The 18,436-nt window shown below is 43.6% G+C and overlaps 2 long non-coding RNA genes across 2 annotated transcripts in view; one reads left to right on the top strand and one right to left on the bottom strand.

Annotated features, from left to right (window-relative positions):
- LOC140214216 (uncharacterized) overlaps positions 1 to 18,436 on the top strand; it is a 359,561-nt gene that overhangs the window by 281,206 nt on the left and 59,919 nt on the right. The gene's annotated exons all lie outside the window — the stretch shown is intronic.
- Positions 10,798 to 14,924, bottom strand: LOC129380245 (uncharacterized). Its single transcript, XR_008609688.1, has 2 exons — positions 14,769 to 14,924; positions 10,798 to 11,864 (listed from the first exon to the last, which is right to left on the bottom strand). It is a non-coding gene; the product is annotated as an uncharacterized lncRNA (long non-coding RNA).

Below are 18,436 nucleotides of genomic sequence, written 5' to 3'. Positions count from 1 at the left end.
TAGGCTCAAGCAGACGCCATCCAAATCCATGCTGTCACAGCTAGCTGGTGCGGGAACTTCAAAGCGGTGATGCCACACGCCTTTTGTTGCAGCTTCTTTTCTAGCTTAGCATCCCTCCCTTCACGGTAACAGTTGTTTTTTTTTGCCACCCCAAAATTATAGTAAAGTAGTTTACTAAGGCAGCTCAAGTTATTTCTCTCTTTCAGCGTCCATTTAAGGCCCGTTGAGACCTACGCCGACGATCTCTTGTTTTCTCACTGCATATCCACGAATAATGCCGCGATACACAGTCAAACCAATGCGCGCCCTTCGACTTCGAAATTAGTAATCGAAAGTGAACCAGTTTAGAGCCTTTCTAGTTCTCATTACCGATATCAGCACCAATCACTGAGGACGCATTTCGCCGTCGATAAGTGTGGGAGAGCTTTATCAATAGCATCCTCAAACGAATTTTCGTACCCAAACACCCAAACTCATTCGTCCGCCCGTTCTCTCTCGTACATCTCATCCGATAGCATTTATTAGATTCTTAACAGGCATGTTGGTTTGGGTTCAAAATTAATAAAGTAACCGGTCTTTACAAGCGTTCTCAGTGGTTTGTGAATTTCTAGTTATCTGCAAGGAGTGGTGCTAAAGACATGGTGTCATTGGCGCTTTCCGGCACCTGCAATCACTTTGAGCGCTTACAATATGCAAACAGAAGGCATTCAGGATAAGTATCCCATACGCTCAGAAAGCCGTCACAAAGGGATGCGAAGTGGACGTCATCTCTTATTACTGCGTGGCGACAAGCTATGATGCCGTCAGATCAGCGCCAGCGACCGCTACAGCGATAGCTTGGAAGGCAGTTGCTGTCGTCAGATGTGATGATAAACTCAGCGCAGTATGGTGAAATGAAAACTCACCGAGCACGCAGGTGGGTTTATTTCACCAGAAGCTGAACGTGCTTTTTTAATTTCTTGCCACCACTTAACTGAACTGGCAAAAAAAAGATGTCGTGTACAGCCACTTGTTCAGCGTCACTGAAATGTTATTAAACTAATCAATCGTTACGGTAATAAACTAATAGAGAAATGATATCGAACCATTGACGTGCAGTCGTTCGGACAGGTTTCTTGGAAATCGAAGCAGACAGCAATGCATTTTTTTTCAAAGTACAATTAATGCACATTCAGACCTAACATGATTACGTTTGTGTATCGTTACTTTAGTTCGAGAAGTTGCCTTTTGTGTTAATTTCGCGCTATTTTGGAAAAGTTGCGGTCAGAATAAAACATCGCCTGCATTAGAGGTTCGTCGAAGATGTCTATCTTGGCAAAAAAGTTTGGTTTTCAATACTCTCACGTGGGTATGTTCAACGTGACCTATGAGCGCATTGCATATATTTTTTTTTGGAAACGTGCGTGTCTAAACCCAACTGCCAACGCGGCCATAAACCACTTTTGGCATTTACAGTGCAACTGTATGGGCGCCAAAATCATTGAACACGTGGTCGCAACTGCACTGAGCGTTATCGGCTGTCTTCCTCTTCCAGATTACTGAGGACGCGCTGAATAAAGTGCCGTTTCTGCTTTCTGGGTGACTTATTCGACAGAGATCTAACGCTGTCACCCTAATGCGAAAACGAAGCATTAGCGCTGCGAATAATTTAAGCACTGTGTCTTATTTTAATCTACCGTAGAACGGCAAATTGGGCAAGTTGGTGGATGTTCATCTTGTAAAAGGGGAGTATTTCCCTAAGGACGCACGGATAACGCAGACAACACAAGTAGAAGTTGATGGGACGCACTAGTAGTGGGCAGGATGATATTAACCTCCTGGCGGCGAGCGAATACTGCAATTCGACGCGTGTTCATTCTCCTATGACGTCATACCCGATTGGTGGTACTTCTATATTCGTTTTCTCGCATGAGTAATTAGCTGTTACCACCTAAGGACCGCGTAATCTGTCATGACGGCGGTTATATGCTAGAGATCTGTGAATATCACCGTTTACATTGCCATTCAAAATGTATTTTTGTTCTTTTCGCTGCGTCGCGCAACCAGCAGGTCTGGCAACTAAGTTATAATAGCAAAGAAACTTAGGCTAATTGGTGGAAGCTCATACTTGACAAGCAGCAGCGCTAAAAAGAACAGAACGAAGGAAAGAGGGTCCAAACACCATGGCCTCTGAGATTTGCACGCGCCGGCTTTGACATGCCGGTTCTCGCAAATCTCGGAGTCCATTACAATACATGCCTCCTTCATTCCTCATCGTATTGTTAGCATTTCGGCTGTTCAAATATGGACTTAGGTACTTTATTGTTGCACTATTTTATTGGTCGCCAAATAAGTAATTCGGATAAAAAAGGTGCAAGAAATCAGAGTTCGTCGCTCGAATTGAATCGGTGTTCTGCGGTCCAACAAAACTGCAGTCGCTTAACAGTGCTTCGAAAAGTCAGAACAAAACTTTCAGTGAAACATCTCTTTAATTCGCGTGCATGCCATAATCAAGGAAACAATGTTTACGTGGGAGACGCTCTCGGTTGATTGCCATGACTGAATGCGAAGCCTGCTACGATTGCGCATACATAAGAGTCATGCCCAGTACTCTTCTCCTCTGAATAAAATTCACATAACCAGGCGCATTACCTTAGTAACCGGCATGTGAGTGTGGAGAATGCAACAGTGCATCAGAGGATACCCAATCGTTTTTAGCCGACTGACACTCGTCGCATTTCATATTGCATTTATATCGTGGCTTGATATCTATTCTATGTAACAGACTACTCTGTTAATATTTAATCAATGACAGACCACCATTTATTTTGCTAAAAGGCACTGTCTGCAGCAGACGTGAACTTGAGTTTCCACTTATTGGTACTCCAGGGTACTCTGACGTTGCTTTGCTGAAGAACATTTCTTTAGGTGTACCGCAGTCCGCTCAGCTTCATATGTTCAATATGTTATCTTGTAAAAGCAATAAAGTTTGCGCAAGCTAATTCTCTATTTGCGGCTATTCAGCCATTCGGACACACTCAGAAAGCACTCGGTTGCACTCAGAAGGCGTCGTTGGCGTCGTCGGAGCCGGTAGCACTATTTATTTTACCCGCTGTAAACGGTCCGTATGTTCCTGGCATATCGCCTAACGCTACCGAGAGTACAAACGCACCATACATCATCGCAGAAAAAAAACAAATAAAATGCAAGTGCACATACGGCATCACTTAGACAAACACCTGCTGCCACGTTCTTCCTCTTGCAAGTGAATTGTTGCTATTGGACGCAACGCGCGGGGCAAGGGTTACACGGCGCTTGTTTTCACAAGCCAAGAAATGCTGATGTATTTGTGTGTGTGTCTGTTTTTATTGACCTATGCGTGCATCTACGGCCAAATGGGTAGAGCATCAGCACGCTGTCCTGCTGAGCCAGGTTCGAAACGAATCGTGTGTAGTGTAAGGTTGAATCGACCCGGCCGGACAGTGTACTAAGAAAATATTGCTGGGCGATCCTTACAGTGCTTCGCCTTAAAAGTGTTTAATGTGAATACCACATGGACTGAAAGCTACGATTGTCCGCAGACATCCTCTGAAGACTTATCTTGTTTTTGGCAAGATTCACTGAGGAAGTACTTGTGGAATTGTTAGCACCCAATTTGAGTTAAGTTATATGCCGTGTCGAGGGGCCACAACCGTCCATGAGAATGGAATGATATCAATTGCCAATAATCTATATTACGAATAAAAGAAAAAGGGAAGTGTATTGCGCATGTCCTTCTTTTTTCTTGTTCAGAAGCATTAAAAAACATTCCACAACGACTGTAGCGGGCGCGGTGTGTGGCCGTGATTTGTAGAACCGGTAGTAGCGCAAGCACCTTCGCAGGTTCTAACACTGTGTAGGAAAATTGCAAGGTCAACAATATGCAGCACGATTTTCTTCTTTTTGTTTTTTGTGCTCTCCTCTGTCATGAAATTAAGGAGAATGCTAGAAAGAGCTTCCGATTTTGCAAACGTGATTTTACCGAGCGCGACAACCTAACAGCGATAATGAAAAAAAAGAAAAAGAAAGAACGCGCACAGGGTATTGTGTTGGAGGAATTCGCAGAAATCGCTGTTGAATAATAAATACCAGTTTTCCAGAAACACAGCAGTCATAGGTAGACACGAAAAATCAGAAACGGATAAAGAAGTAAAATAGACTTTCCTATAAGTAATTATCTAAGCACTGCTCAGGATGTGAAAGTAGGCTGAAGCATATATTACCATGGGATTTGGGAAAGGCGGTGTTGTTATTTTGAGCGGAGAAAGCGAGAAATTGCCAGTAAGAAGCAGGCCACTAATGCGAATTAGAGAAATAGCTTAGATTTTGAAGATGGTGCATGTGAGCAAACGTAAGGCTTTCGCGCATGAGGACTATGGGACAGCGTGAGTCAGCAGATGAGTCGCTAACAAAAATGGACGCAGAGAGTCGGAACTGAAACAAAGTGAAACTGCAATACCGCAGGGCACAGACATGCTCAACTAAGACACCAGTGTCCTAATAAATTCAGCGCCGAATGCGAGACTTGACATTTGCGGATTAATGTGTTACTAAGCCGCTAAAGTTGATTTAAGCGGGAACTTACCTATAATAGCATGCTACCTAGAATGCATACCTAGAATAGCATGCCAACTTACCTATGATAGAACCGCCAAAACAACTAGAACGTGTTTTTACTGTTGCCTGTACTTCAGACATTCTTGAGGGAATGGGTTCCTCATAAACGCGATATATAGGTCAAGGGTGCTATTGAAATGTTATTATTGTTATAGACACAATATTTTCAGCCAGTAAATATTCTGGGAATTCTTCTTTATGTTTACCAAGAGCTTCTTGAAAACTCACGCAGGAGTGAAAAGTCAAAATATGGAGAAGAACTTTGATGATTCCCAAAGGTAAAATAACAAAGCATGTGCAGCCAAATAGGGTCGATCAAATGACTTGAGATAAAAGTTTATGTCTGGATGCACTGTATAATTTACTAACTATTGATCATGAGGAATTTCATGATACGTGGCATTGTCTTTTCAGATATTTTCCATGGCGAGAATGCTGCAATATGATTTCATTTTGGCTTGTAAATGTGCTGCTTGAAGCCGTAACTGCCTGCGTACAGATAACGCCTACCACTGTATTTAAAAATGGTGAGTGGATTCGAAACTTTTCCGCGACTACACCAAATGTGGCAAATTTCGTTCCCATGGACTAATGGCCACAGTGCACTTCAGTAGCGCTCTCGGGGGTTGTGTCAAGAAACGACATGGGAAGCAAATGTTCACTCATTGCACTGAAGCAGCTTTCGAATGCGTCCATCTACGTCATTTTCTTTCAGAAACAGCCATGGCATGTAAGACTGGCACGCACGATTGCACAGGCATGCCAGTGTTATCTTGGATGCCAGTGGTATTCAGATGCAGCGGCGATTCCTGTTTAAGGCAGGCGCCGTGTTGCGCGTATCTATCGTGGGGGCGTTTCAACTGGTGGAATGTTCCACAATAAATGGTTAGTCAGTAGCACTTTTTGCCTTTACCTCTCTACACGCACAAGATCTAAGATGATCTTCCAGAAAGGATTGGAAGCGTAGGTTATCAATTGGTACACTCAAGCAAACCAGAGACCTGCAACCACGCCTCTCAACACACAGATTTCAACACAAGCAAGATGGAGGACTTCGTGCTAGAAGCGTAATAATGGTGCCTGAACGCAGGCCGGGACATAGTTCCTGCAATCCTTAGCCCCGCTCTCTCTCCTACTCTCACCCAAATTAAAGTTTTCAAGACTGGCCTGAGCTTTACTGTGCTACAGTCAGGACTAGTTAGACGTGCCGGAAAGACTGGCTACAGAATCGCGTATTTGTTTTGTTAAATGCAAAGCCATTCTTGGTGTACATTTGCCGATTTGACAGTATCTGTATACCGAGCCGCCTACGTCTTGGAGCTCTCATGGCCATTGCGTTAACTTGGTATGTGCCGAAATTGGCATAGTATGGCAAGCGTATATGACGAACCTCAGTGATCGGTCATGACATGAATATCGTCACATGTGTTTCATGTAGGTCATGAGACAGCCGCCTGCCTATTGGTGCTCTCATGATCGTTTCATTAACTTGGGTTTTACCAAAATTGGCATAGTATGACAACAGTGTATGACTAACATAAGTGATACGTCGTGACATGAATGCCAGGACAAGCGTGCCATGTAGGTCATGAAACAGTCTCCTGCTTCTTGGTGCTTGCAAGGTCGTTTCGTTAACTTGGTAGGCTCCCCGCTCACTGCTTCGCATAACATCGATTCCCACAGGGTGTGGGATCTTCCGGCTTTTTATTTTGTAATGAAGAAGTTCACAGGCGCAAGGTCAGCGAATTAGTCGATTCGTCGCCTTCAGTGCAGCCGCTGAGTCAGCCCGATGGCGAGTGTTTGGTGCGAGGGTGAGCCCCTCGGGGTTCCAGCTGTTCTTGCTCGACATTCCATGACTTCACCTACGCTTGACGCTACCTGATTAAAAGTGGAATACACTCCTTTACAGTTCGTCGATATGCTGGGTCTTCGAGAACATCTACACCTTGAAACTATGCTCTCAGAGTCCGTAACGAGGCTGGCTCTATCCAGCAGACTTTACCGACATCGCCCATGGCCCTCTCTGGTGCTCTTCGCCACAGACATCCAACGGTGTTGAGCGGTAGGGATAACCACGACGACATCTACTGGCTGTCTTCATTGGAACGGTTAAATGTGGTTCCCCTTCTTCGGGTTCCCGCTCGTTGTCTCCCATGTGCAGGCGACATTCAACCACGCTTTCTCTCAGCACTGTAAGGGCCAAGATCGTTTAGCCCTCAGTAGCATGCGCAACAAGAGCAGGTATTGAGAGCCTTCTCTACGTTGTGGAGATATGGGTTCTCCAATCCTGCTCTCACGTCGTTATAATGGACTGGGTCTTTTTCTTGCGAGATAACACCGTCATAAACTGTGCTCGTGCTGGAGTAAAACTATTGCCTCTGTGTTATGTACCTTTTGCCGGCGCCACCTTTATTCCCACTATGCGCATCCTTTGGGAAGACAACACAACAGCGACGTCCTCATCTGCCATTGTTCCCATTTTCTGTGGCGCTGTCTCTCCTTCGTAACTCTTCTTAACCCGCAGAGGTATTCCCCTTCCTTTCAGCATGCTTGACATTTCAGTCGGCTTCTGGGGAAGTATTCTGTAAGAGTCCACCTAGTGGACATGCACATTTCGTCTGCTGTTGAAGTTCTAATTGGCTGCGGCACCTGGCTGCTGCGCACGTGCCGTGCAGCCAAGCCAATCAGAACTTCAACAGCAGACGAAATAGACATGTCCACTAGGTGGACTCTTACAGAATACCTGTCCAGTTCAACTGCTATCTGTAATCCACTTCCTACAACACTGAAAGTTCTCTGCGGCGAAGCACTATGCCGTGATCAGACCCTTGGTGACCAGGTCAGTGTCGATGTACCGCGAATGCTTTGTTGCTTCATCCCACTATGAACTCGGTCACTTCTGCACACTTCCCGCTTCTGCCATGCCATCAACTGGTATTTCGACTCCTTTCATTGCCAATGACCTTATTTACGAGCGACGTTCAGAGTTTGTTCACCTGTTTACCCAGTATCGTTCATCTTCCGACGTCACTTAGTATACTCTGGGGCTCATATTGATGGTCAGCCACTCCATCGATACTAGCAAATTGTGCTGCTGCGGAACCGATTCAACGGATACTGACGGCATGGTGATGGTGCGTCTGTTAGCCTTCTTTCTTTTGGAAGCCAAAGGCAGAGTGCGTCTTCTCGCCGTTGAGGGTTGTGATACGTTCGCCATTGTGGTACAGCTAAGAAAAACCCGCCGTGCGGACCCGCCGTTGAGGGTACTCGGAAGCGGCTTGGATCGCCTCTACTTGACCCTTGAAATATTGCCACCCTAAGTTGAATCCGGTAACACTTTAACACTCTTTGCCCCGTGAAAATGAATTCCAGGCTTATTGAAAAATGAAAAATCGTTTTTTTTCGTTATAACTTATTATACTTCGAAGAGTAATGATATCATTATGTCCCATACCATTCGCCAAAGTGTTGAAGTTTCACCCTGAAACCAGTGACACAAATAGGCACGTCAAGCAGTTTCTGGGTCGCCATTGTGGTACACAGCGGCGCGGCGCTGCTGAAAGGGTGTCGCCAACTTGAAAAGTGGCGCTGCTATCGAGGTACTTTAAACGCGCCTTCGTAGACCTTCTAGCCCGGCAGCCGCGGGCCACGCAGGCGCTGTCAGTAGCTTACCACGCTCAGTTCTTCGGTAGAAATAAAAAAAATGACTTCAAACGGTGCGGGAGATATCGGTAGTCGTTCACATTTGACAAATCTAAATTTCGCACTCCTATGAGATGCTTTTAGAAAAATATACGAAAAAATGATGGAACCTTCGAAAAACGTTGACGTACAGTGGAGAAAATGGGCAAGTGTGTTTCGGAACTAACTGGTTAATATCGCTTTCACGGACGAGAGGACAGCGGCAGAGGAAAGGGTGTTAAACAAAGGTGGGGAACAACATAATGCATAAGGGCGTGCAGGAGTTAGCTATCCTCGCAGAATATCTAGAATAAGAAATTTCGCGCAGGTGCCAGGGTCTGATTTTCGATCAGCTTAAGTAGCGCGGAGGGCTGGAGGCCTTGATTAAAAATCAGTACAAAATTCGCGAAATCGCTTGGAATGCCTGCGGTGAGAGTTTTTTCACCGCTCTCTGTGAAGAACTGAATTTGAGATAACAAAAAACAGAAATCCCTAATGGAAGCCTAGTAGTGTGAGCCTTAATTCGTGGCTACATAGAATCGTTTCAAGCTCACTGCGACCTTTGAGACACAACAATGAATGGACAGGAGCATCACCTTATTGTCGGCCAACCTGCTTTTTTTTAAGGTAACATTTGTTGGGGGCTAGTTGGTGCATGCTTCTTAAATGAAAACGGCGCAACACACCAAGAAAGTGAGAGATGAAAGAAAAGAGTGTTACTCGCAACTAACTTTATACTTTGAAGACATTGCAATGTAGGACGCTATAACGTAAAGCTATTCCAAACTTTTCTATTCCAATTCGGCAATCAGCCTTCCTGGATTGGTGCAGAAATTTCCAGGCCACCCCCACTTCACCTGTCTGACACTCGACGTCACGAAAACAGCGATAGGTCCAATCTGATATGAAGTGTACAGGCTGATTATGGATGATTAAACCTAACAAGAGAAAAAATAATTGTTTCTGATTTGACGCTTTTCTGCATTGGCCCTCTGCTATTGTTCAAAAGTTTTCGGGTGGCGCTCACTACATGTGTCTGTCACGGGACGTCACAAAACCGCGAAAGCTTACCGCGTCAAGGTGACGTGTATGCATGAAAGATACATTAATATGTCGAACAAATTTTTTTCTTCTGAATAGCTGGATACTGCCCTCTTCCGAAAGTAATAGAAGATGCCTGCCGACGATCGCTCAGGCACTGGCTATTCGCACCTGTCGGAGACCATGTATTTATTTGCATATAATAAAGCTTGTTGCGGGACCTCATAACGGTATCGAACCCTTTCGGCATGTTAACAAGATCGCTCTACCAACTGTTCCTCGCTGAGGATCCGTTTTAGGGGCATCCTTGACATTCCGTTACACGCCGCCGCGATTTTCGACCAGCCACCGCAAGCTAAGCAAAGGGAAGTGGACCAATCGCAGACGCCGGCACCACGCTCCTCATCCGTTTATCTATTTTCCCTGCGCTGGTTCGGCCCAATCGAAGCCCTCTCCACTTCAGCGTGCGTTTGATTGGGCTGTTCCGACAACGCTGCTGGACACAGCCCCGATGCTTCCGCCGGCGGTTACGGAAATTTGACGTCAGCAGATTGTAATACAAACCGATTGGCATAGTTTTACCTTGTAGGGCCCTATAACCGCGACATACATGCGCAGCAAGGTTCCGCGCATCATGCCACCATAGATCTGTCAATATTGAACACTTGCTAATTTAAAAAGCATCTAAAAAATTGAAATTCAGCACTGCGCAACACCACTGACGTATCGCTAATACAGACCTTTTTTTCTTGCGAAGTATGTCTCCAATATTCCTCCTGCCATCACATCTTTGCTCCTACTAAGAATGGTGATCATTTTTAAATCTTCACTCACACTCACACGATTTGCAGTGCAGGGGTAAATGTGTCCAGAGGCTATTTTTAATGGAAAGTTAATTTTCTCGCGCTCTGTCGTAAACACACCGGCCGGTTTGGTCGATGCAAACCTTGCCACAGCTGAGCGAAATTTCACAAACGACACCCACCGCACAGTTGACGTGGGGCCTTGCATGCCTCTTACCACATATGGATGCCACGGGCTGTCTTGAAATCCGCGTGCACAGGCCCGACAGCTTCCTTGGTGCAGAGAAGGCCAAAGGTACCTTACCTTTCGATAGTGAACATCATCGTAGGTGGGCAGTAAAATTACTATTACAATGCTAAGCAAATGTAAAGCTGAGGTATACTTACAGAACGTGGTATACGTTAAGCTAAAGTAGAAGAGCAACTCTATTTACTCGAAAATCTGAGTGGTCTGAGAGCCTCTCTTACATGGCATCACTGGCTTTTGTGTCTCACCTGGCCTGGCCGGCGGTCACCAGCTGGCTTTCCAAGTACAGTTCAGCGAGCCGCCCCTTCCACTATCAGTTGAATGAATGAATGAATGAATGAATGAATGAATGAATGAATGAATGAATGAATGAATGAATGAATAAATGAATGAATGAATGAATGAATGTTTATTTCCACAAAACAAGTACAATACAGCGTTGTGGTGGGAAAGTGGGAAAAGAAGCTGCTTATGGCAACTTGACTGGTCCCAAGAACCCAGAAACATCGGAGCAGCAGGGTGGAGCAACATATTTCGCAATGACTATAAAAAATTAGGGATTATATAAATCAGAAAAAGCATTGATCATCGAGTCAATAAAGACAGACATATTTGAATCATAATTCAATCAGACATAGTTTAGACAAGAAGAAAGACAACTGAATCATTTAGAGCCATGAAAAAAGGTAAAAGGATCAACTGGAGAACACGACAGCACATCGTTTTCGTTACTCATCAGTTCATTTAGTAAGCTCAGGCAGTCCAGAACGTAGCATGCCGTAATGGGTACGTGAGTGTACCAGTATTCCGGAAATTGGGTTGCGTAATTAATCGTAAACCGGAAATCGGGTTGCGTAAGTAATTAAGTAATCGGTTCCCAGAGAAAATACATCCAACAGAGTTATGTAGTCTATACATTCAAATGGTCGAAAGCAGGTACAGCGTTCTTATGAAATACCAATGAAAGCTTCGCCTAAACGGATTAATACAGTGCGTGGCACCCGCATATTTTTTTTTCACCATAAATCTGGCCGGCCTTTTTATTTTACTAATTCATCTTTTATCAAAATTACGTATAACTTCATGGTTTCCCCTCGAAAGAGGGAAGGAGCAGAACATTTTTTTTTGCCTGATGAAGCATATAAGCTATTTCAACAAATTTTGACAGAAATCCTGATTGCATATTAGTTATTGAGATATTGTGCTGAATAATAAACTTTGAAAAAGCAAAGGTAATTTTCTTTATTTGCAAGCTTTGCCTTTTGGCTGCAAATGCATCCGACCAGGATGTCTAATCATGTGTGTGCCTTGTTTAGCGATATTGGTCACGAGGACAGATTTGCAACTAAAGTAATAAACATCAGTTGTACACCGGCTACAATGATGGCTGTAAATAGTCTGGCAGTCCACTGGAGGGTCTCTGTCAACAGTCGAACTAGTTTGCAGCAGGATGCATTCTGTGGAAAGTTGAAGGCCAGAAAATCAAATACGGACCCATGCCACGAGAAAGCTCTATTACTGATTGTCTATCCAAAAGTGAGTTGTCAGTTTTCAGGTTGGGCTCAGAGATGCTACATTCACATGCTGGTGTTGGCTGTTTGGCGCGCTGGCAGATCGCTTTAAATGCCCGCGTAGTGTGTTGTGGCAGAGAAGAATTAGTTGTGATTGTGCTAAAATAGCGTTGACCTAACCCTTGACAATGATAAAAGGTTTAGCACCAGGGACGGCACGGAGGGGTAAAATTTAGATCATTGCACATTGTGCGTAGGCGCATGACACGGATACTGATGGATTCGTCAGCACTTATTGCTGCTTTGAAGATTTTCGCTGAAGTGGCGCATGAGAAAAGCTAACATCGCTACAAGGCGGATCTGTACCACACGTGGTGCGGCCGTGTTGCTCGCTCTTTTTGCAAGGGCAAATAATATACAAAACTCAGGAAATTCAAATGGTTCTTCCTATGACCCCCTTGGAGCATCTTAACCTCTCAAGCCAGTGCGGATCATTTTAGCTTATGCAAACTAGTGACGTCCGCAAGTACAGTTGCGGTGCCAATCGTCCGCTTATTTGCTTCACGCACATTACCAGGCTTTGTGCCTAATCCCTGTGCTATAATTGGTAGAAATACAGCACCTTCTTCGAGTGATCAAAAGCGCCCGAATTAGAGATGTCCAAGTCTGGAAGCGAATATCATGACGGGGGTGGTATTGTTGCAGCAGGTTGGGTTAGCACTGGCATACAAAGGCGGCAATTTTTCCGCATGAGCCCCCCGTGAGTTGAGATAGGGGCGGTGTCGCCAGGTGTCGAAGAGCCCCGCGTCTCGCATGAAGGCAATCAGCAGTCGTTTCGCTCGCTCCCCGATTGAAGCGGGACCTCCGGGGAAGCTTTGACAAAGCATATATTCTTTGACAGCGCCTGATTAAAACACTGGTTCCGGTTCGTATTCAGCCACTGTTGCACACTTTGTCTCCGTCTTTCTGTGAACCTCTCTATTATAAGGGCTCTTGAAAAGGCGCATATTAGCGTCAAGTCACTACCGCTACCTTTGCACACGTTGTCACCCATGCATAAGAAATCGAAAAGACGAAGCGCATTTAGTTTAACCAGTCTATATACTGACGATACATTCGTCTTTATGTCCACACGAGCTGCATGTTATAGTTTGAAAAAAAAAAAGTGCCGGCATGCTGCATAATAAGTAGCTTAGATGGCCCGTGGAACGTATTTCCCATAATCACTCGTTTGAATTTTGAGGGATGGTCTATCATAATTAATGTGACATAGTTCCGTGGCGCAACGCATATTGCATGAATCCCAATAGTGCTTCTGTGTATAACACATAGCCTAACTTCACGATAAGCTCGCCGTTTTTCGGAGCTCCATTTGCAATGTTGGCTTTTTAAGTTATCGGAAACTGTTCATTATGGTCGCCCTTGGGGCTGCCACGAGGCTTTTAGTCTTTTGTGCCACATTGCAACGCTGAAATATTTGTCTGCAACTGTTGCTTGTAATGGTGCCACGTGGCATTCCTATCCTATCTTTGCAGCCTGCTTTCAGATGCCACAAATAACGAGCGAAGAAGCACCATGTTCTATTAAAACATCCCAAGCAGTCGTGTATTACACGTAGCATTTTTTTATTAAACAGTGGGCATGAAGTTTTACTTAAGCGGTGTGCAATGGGTCGCTTCTAGTAGAATGTTAATTTTTTTGTTCACACTTATTTTTTTGTCGACAACCTATGTTTGGTTGCTGCATCTGTGAGTATTTATTGAAGATTGAATAGTTACAATATCACAACTGTGTATTCGATAGCTGGCTTTTATGTAGTCAAGCTTTTCATCTGTGTGCATTTATTAAACAACTACAAACCTTAGCAGGCGCATGCATTCAAGTGAACCTATGAAAATGCTAGTAAATCACTATGTTAACTTATAAGTTAACTGTAGTGATCAGGCACGAAATGGAAGAAAATCGTTGTTTTCTACATGACTTTTCACATATACGACAAAGCATTACATCGCTTTATACACGATATAAAGAAATGTGGAAAGTGAAAACCACGAAAACAAATCATTCCAAAGATAAGTTTTCCAACATAATGCCTGCACTACTTAATGAATATGTGAAAGCTGGTACGGATGTTCTACTGTGTACACTAATCAAATTTAGAAAGCTGCATATGCTAGGTTTTTCAAGTGCGTTGTTTCTCTGGTCACATTTTGCTTCTTTCTGTGCTTTGTCTGTTTATGAAACGACGATATCCTCCTCATTTTTTTTCTTTTCTGTTTTTTGTATGTTATTGTAATTGCCGCTGCTGACTATTTTGTACAAAGGTAGCTATGGGCCTTTGTCGAGCTACATCTACGGAGAGCAGCTTTTCCCTAGAGCTTCCTTCATCAGTTTGATGATGAAAAATAAACATTATTATTGTTATTATTACAATTTAGCGAAAGGTTGTGACTCTAGGTAGTCACTTTTATTTTTCCATTATAAATGGTCGCCTACGACAACGCGCCAGCGGCTATAGAAGCTATTATTATTAATATTATTATTATTATTATTTATTTATTTATTTATTTTTTATTTATTTATTATAGCCCTGCGCGCCTGTCCAGTGCTCAGATAGTGTCATGCTGGCTCACAGGTAGTTTTTTGTTTGGCGTCAATATACACTCTCTCATTGTTTTCATTATATAAGCCCAAGTTTTACAAATGAAGGCTGCTTACCGCACTAACTTTTTCTTCAAGTTTCGAATAGGATTTCGTAATCTATTGACGTGGCTTTGTACAAGCACTGCTTGATACTTTTCGAATTGTTTACACTAGGGGAAGACTAAGCGTAGCACGGCAGAAACTTACGTCGTTCCCCATGAGTTGGATCTTTTATTAGGATGATGCAGCTCTTGCTTGGGTCGATATACATGATCTTGAAACGTATACGAGGACCATCTAGTTTCATCACAAAAGCAACGTACAGAACTGTGAATTGACAATACGACAAATATCTTGGTCTTAGATTAGCACTCGCGTCCCTGACACTGAAAACAGCAAGTATGCCAAAGAATATGAAAAGAAAAGCCGCAGACAACATTGGAAATATTAACAAAAGTGCGATTGAGAGAAAAAATGGGTATGCTCAATGCAATACCAAAGGGGAACAAATGACTCCCATAATCAGCACAGATTAGAACACAGCGGTTATGAAAGTACTGCGGTAACACGCCAAGTTCTTACATACCGATTCATGGAATACACCTTAGCAAATGACGTCAGACATCTATGACATGCACAGGCGAATGTTTGATGTCTTCAGAAATACATTTCTTGAGGCATACAGCACGTAAGAGGCTTCAGAAAAGATGACACGAATGAGTGAAATTTAGCAAAATTTAGCGGACATACGCATCTAGGATGCACACGTGACATATGGGAGTGTTTAGAAAAAACGCTTCATGAACAAAATATAATTTGCAGTCACAATAACACCTTCGCTAAACACAATATATATTTCACCCCCCATCGAGGTGCACGTAAGAGCAGAATTCTTGTTTTGTTCGATTGAAAATATTCGCCTCTAAGATAACTAAAGCAGTGGAGGACAGTTCAACCTTTATGAAAGTTTAGAGAATTGAGCAATTGCTTTCTGACACAATTTTATAACACCAATGCAGTGTCAAAATATTCCCCTACTTGGACATAGAGCTCTGCGGAGACCGTGCTCTGCTGCCCGTGATTGTTCTGTGATTCCCCCTTTCCCCAGTGGTATTTAAATAATAAGATATCGTGTTCTCGCCACTTAACATGCCTCAGTTGGCGCACGGCCTCTCTATTTCACCTTGGAGAAGTACGAAGATAACAGGGAGTTCCATTGATGCCTGAAGTAATCGCAGTGGGACCCTTCGTGGCTTGTGACTAGCGTAAAAAAATTAATTATGGGGTTTTACGTGCCGAAACCCCGGTCTGAATATGAGGCACGCCTAGTGGGAGACTCCGGTAATCTGGGCCACCTGGGGTTCTTTACCGTGGATATCGGCCAGACATCTCTCGGGAATGCCGGCCAGCTCTCCGGCTAGATGTCTAGCAAAATTGTCGATTCATTGACAGTAGAGAAAGTAGCTGGTCGTCTTCGAGATAACGCTGAAACATAAGTGCAGTAGTTTTCAAGTACCAAGGTGAAGTAATAGCCTCAGTGTGTGTGTGTGTGTGTTTGTGTGTGTGTTTGTGTGAGTGTGTGTGTGTTTGTGTGTGTGAGTGTGTGTGTGTTTGTGTGTGTGTGTGTGAGTGTGTGTGTGTGTGTGTGTGTGTGTGTGCGTGTGCGTGTGTGTGTGTGTGTGTGTGTGTGTGTGTGTGTGTGTGCTTCTTTTTATTGGGTGTCATGGCATACGTCATGGCTGGAGTTTCGAATTCTTTAGGTCCAAAGGCCATGTGGTGGAGAAAAAAATGAAACGACAAAATTTCCCTAATTCCCGCATATGAGGATGCGTGTCCATGTTATCCAGGGAGTAACAGTGAAAGGGCAGTCAAAGTGGCAATCAGGTGGTTGAAATCAATTCCAAGTTCCCAGTAACAGAGTGAAATTATCGGTGCTTTGACGCATAGAGTGCAATATACAATTTATTGAGCCTGTTGTATGAATTCGTTGAGCCTAGTGCACGTGTGTTTTCCCATTTCGCCCCCATCGAAATGCGGCCGCCTGGGCAGGGATTCGATCCCGTGACCTCGCGCATAGGAGCACAACGCGAAATCCACTAAGCAACCGCGGCGGATATGTGGCTGTTGTATGGCCAACATTTGACTCTCCTGCGTTTTCTAAACGGAAGCATCATTAAGTGCATACTTACCTCTTAAAACCTTGAAATTCACTACGTTCGGTCGAGTATGAGGAGGGGATGCTACAGTACTGAGTCGTGTAGTAAACGTGTTGCTGCGGCCAAGAAAGTTTAGTAAATAAGCGTCAACAAGAACAAGCGTACAAGAATTTTTTTTCAGAAATGTCCAAGATGACAGACCTGCGTGCTTGGTACTTACAGTATTCGTCGAGGAAATATGTAGGTTACGTTGTACAAGAACGCGATGCCCAGTGGGTGAAGTTTCGACAAAGAAAAGCACTGGGACACAGTGTCAAAGGAGCTGGTTCTCCTCTTTGCATAAATTGGTTGATTAATTCCGGTCATCTGTGGAGATAAAGAACGAAAGCGTCGAGTATCTTAGTTTTATGGAACTAGCAATTGAACCTACACTCTGCCTTACTTTTGATAGCCATATACACTTGCTAACATTTTAGTTTATACATCACTCTTTTCTTACGATTCCGTTCCAAGGATTTTTACTATTGTTAGTTTCAACGGCCTCAATCTACTTGACATTACAGACAGAATACATTTTTCATTGTTTGTTTTTTATGATGATAGCGCATTCTCTAATATGATCATACGTATATTTTCTTCTAGGTCCATATCTATTCCTGCAATTTCCTACAAAAATACTATATTAGTTTTTACATTGTTTTGCGTTGCCCAAAATTGTTCACTTTTAGGCGTTTGATCACCTCATCGGGAAATTTTAGGTCCCTAATGAACACATCTGTGACGTCCATAGCACTTCAGCAGGAAGTAATACACACTTTCAATACATAATAACCAGAAATACCTACTTAAGAACCCAACCATATTGTCACTTTGTCAAGATGGTGGAGAATGAAACTGTGGCAACAGCGCAAAATCACAATGATGACTCTTTATTGGGCAGTACTGTGCCTACAAAAATTAGCTACACTCACAGAAAATGGGTGACGAGCTCATATATCGATCGGGCATAACCGGATGGGTGAGTAAGATGCGTAGGCTATCTATACTTGACTCACCGAACGCTCCAGCCTAATCTCTGGTGCTGGCACAAGTTATAGACCACACCACACTAACCACGTCACACGTGAAATCTGATTACAAAAGATTCGCCGACAACACATACAACAGATAGAATTTCATGAGAGGTGGTGCGAACATGCATATAATGTGCGCAATGGCAAAGAACGTTTTTTTTGGCAGTTCATACTAGCATGCGTGGCTGCACTTCTTGGTTTGAAAGAATGTCAGTTATTCACAAGCACAGGGATGGTCATACCCATATCATACTTGAAGTAGCACGATTGGCGTGGGAACAGAGTACATGCATCCGCAAGCCATCAATTGCCTTATCAGAAAGAGAACTCAAGTTTCTGGGAAGTCGAACTTACGGCCAGCATTTTTTATGCAACTCTACAGTTTTCGTGTGTCTTTCGATGTTCTGGTTTGTTCACGTTTTTGGTAGTTATTATTTTTCAGATAGCTATATCACTATTGTGTGAATTCGGCAATAAAACCTCCATTCGTAGTCAGTGCTTGTGTCTACGTCCTCGTTTAACCTTTGCGCTGTACACTAACGATAATGGATCAACAACTAGCTTAATAAGCTGCCCTGCAAAATTCTTATAGGAGATGCTCCTTCAAGTTTTTATTGATGGCTAATTTTCCCTTGTGTGCATGTTA

Source organism: Dermacentor andersoni, chromosome 11, assembly GCF_023375885.2.
Source record: "Dermacentor andersoni chromosome 11, qqDerAnde1_hic_scaffold, whole genome shotgun sequence".
NCBI classification, from domain to species: Eukaryota; Metazoa; Arthropoda; class Arachnida; order Ixodida; family Ixodidae; genus Dermacentor; species Dermacentor andersoni.
Note: the sequence above shows the minus strand (reverse complement) of the source record. Positions and strands in the feature narration are given on the sequence as shown.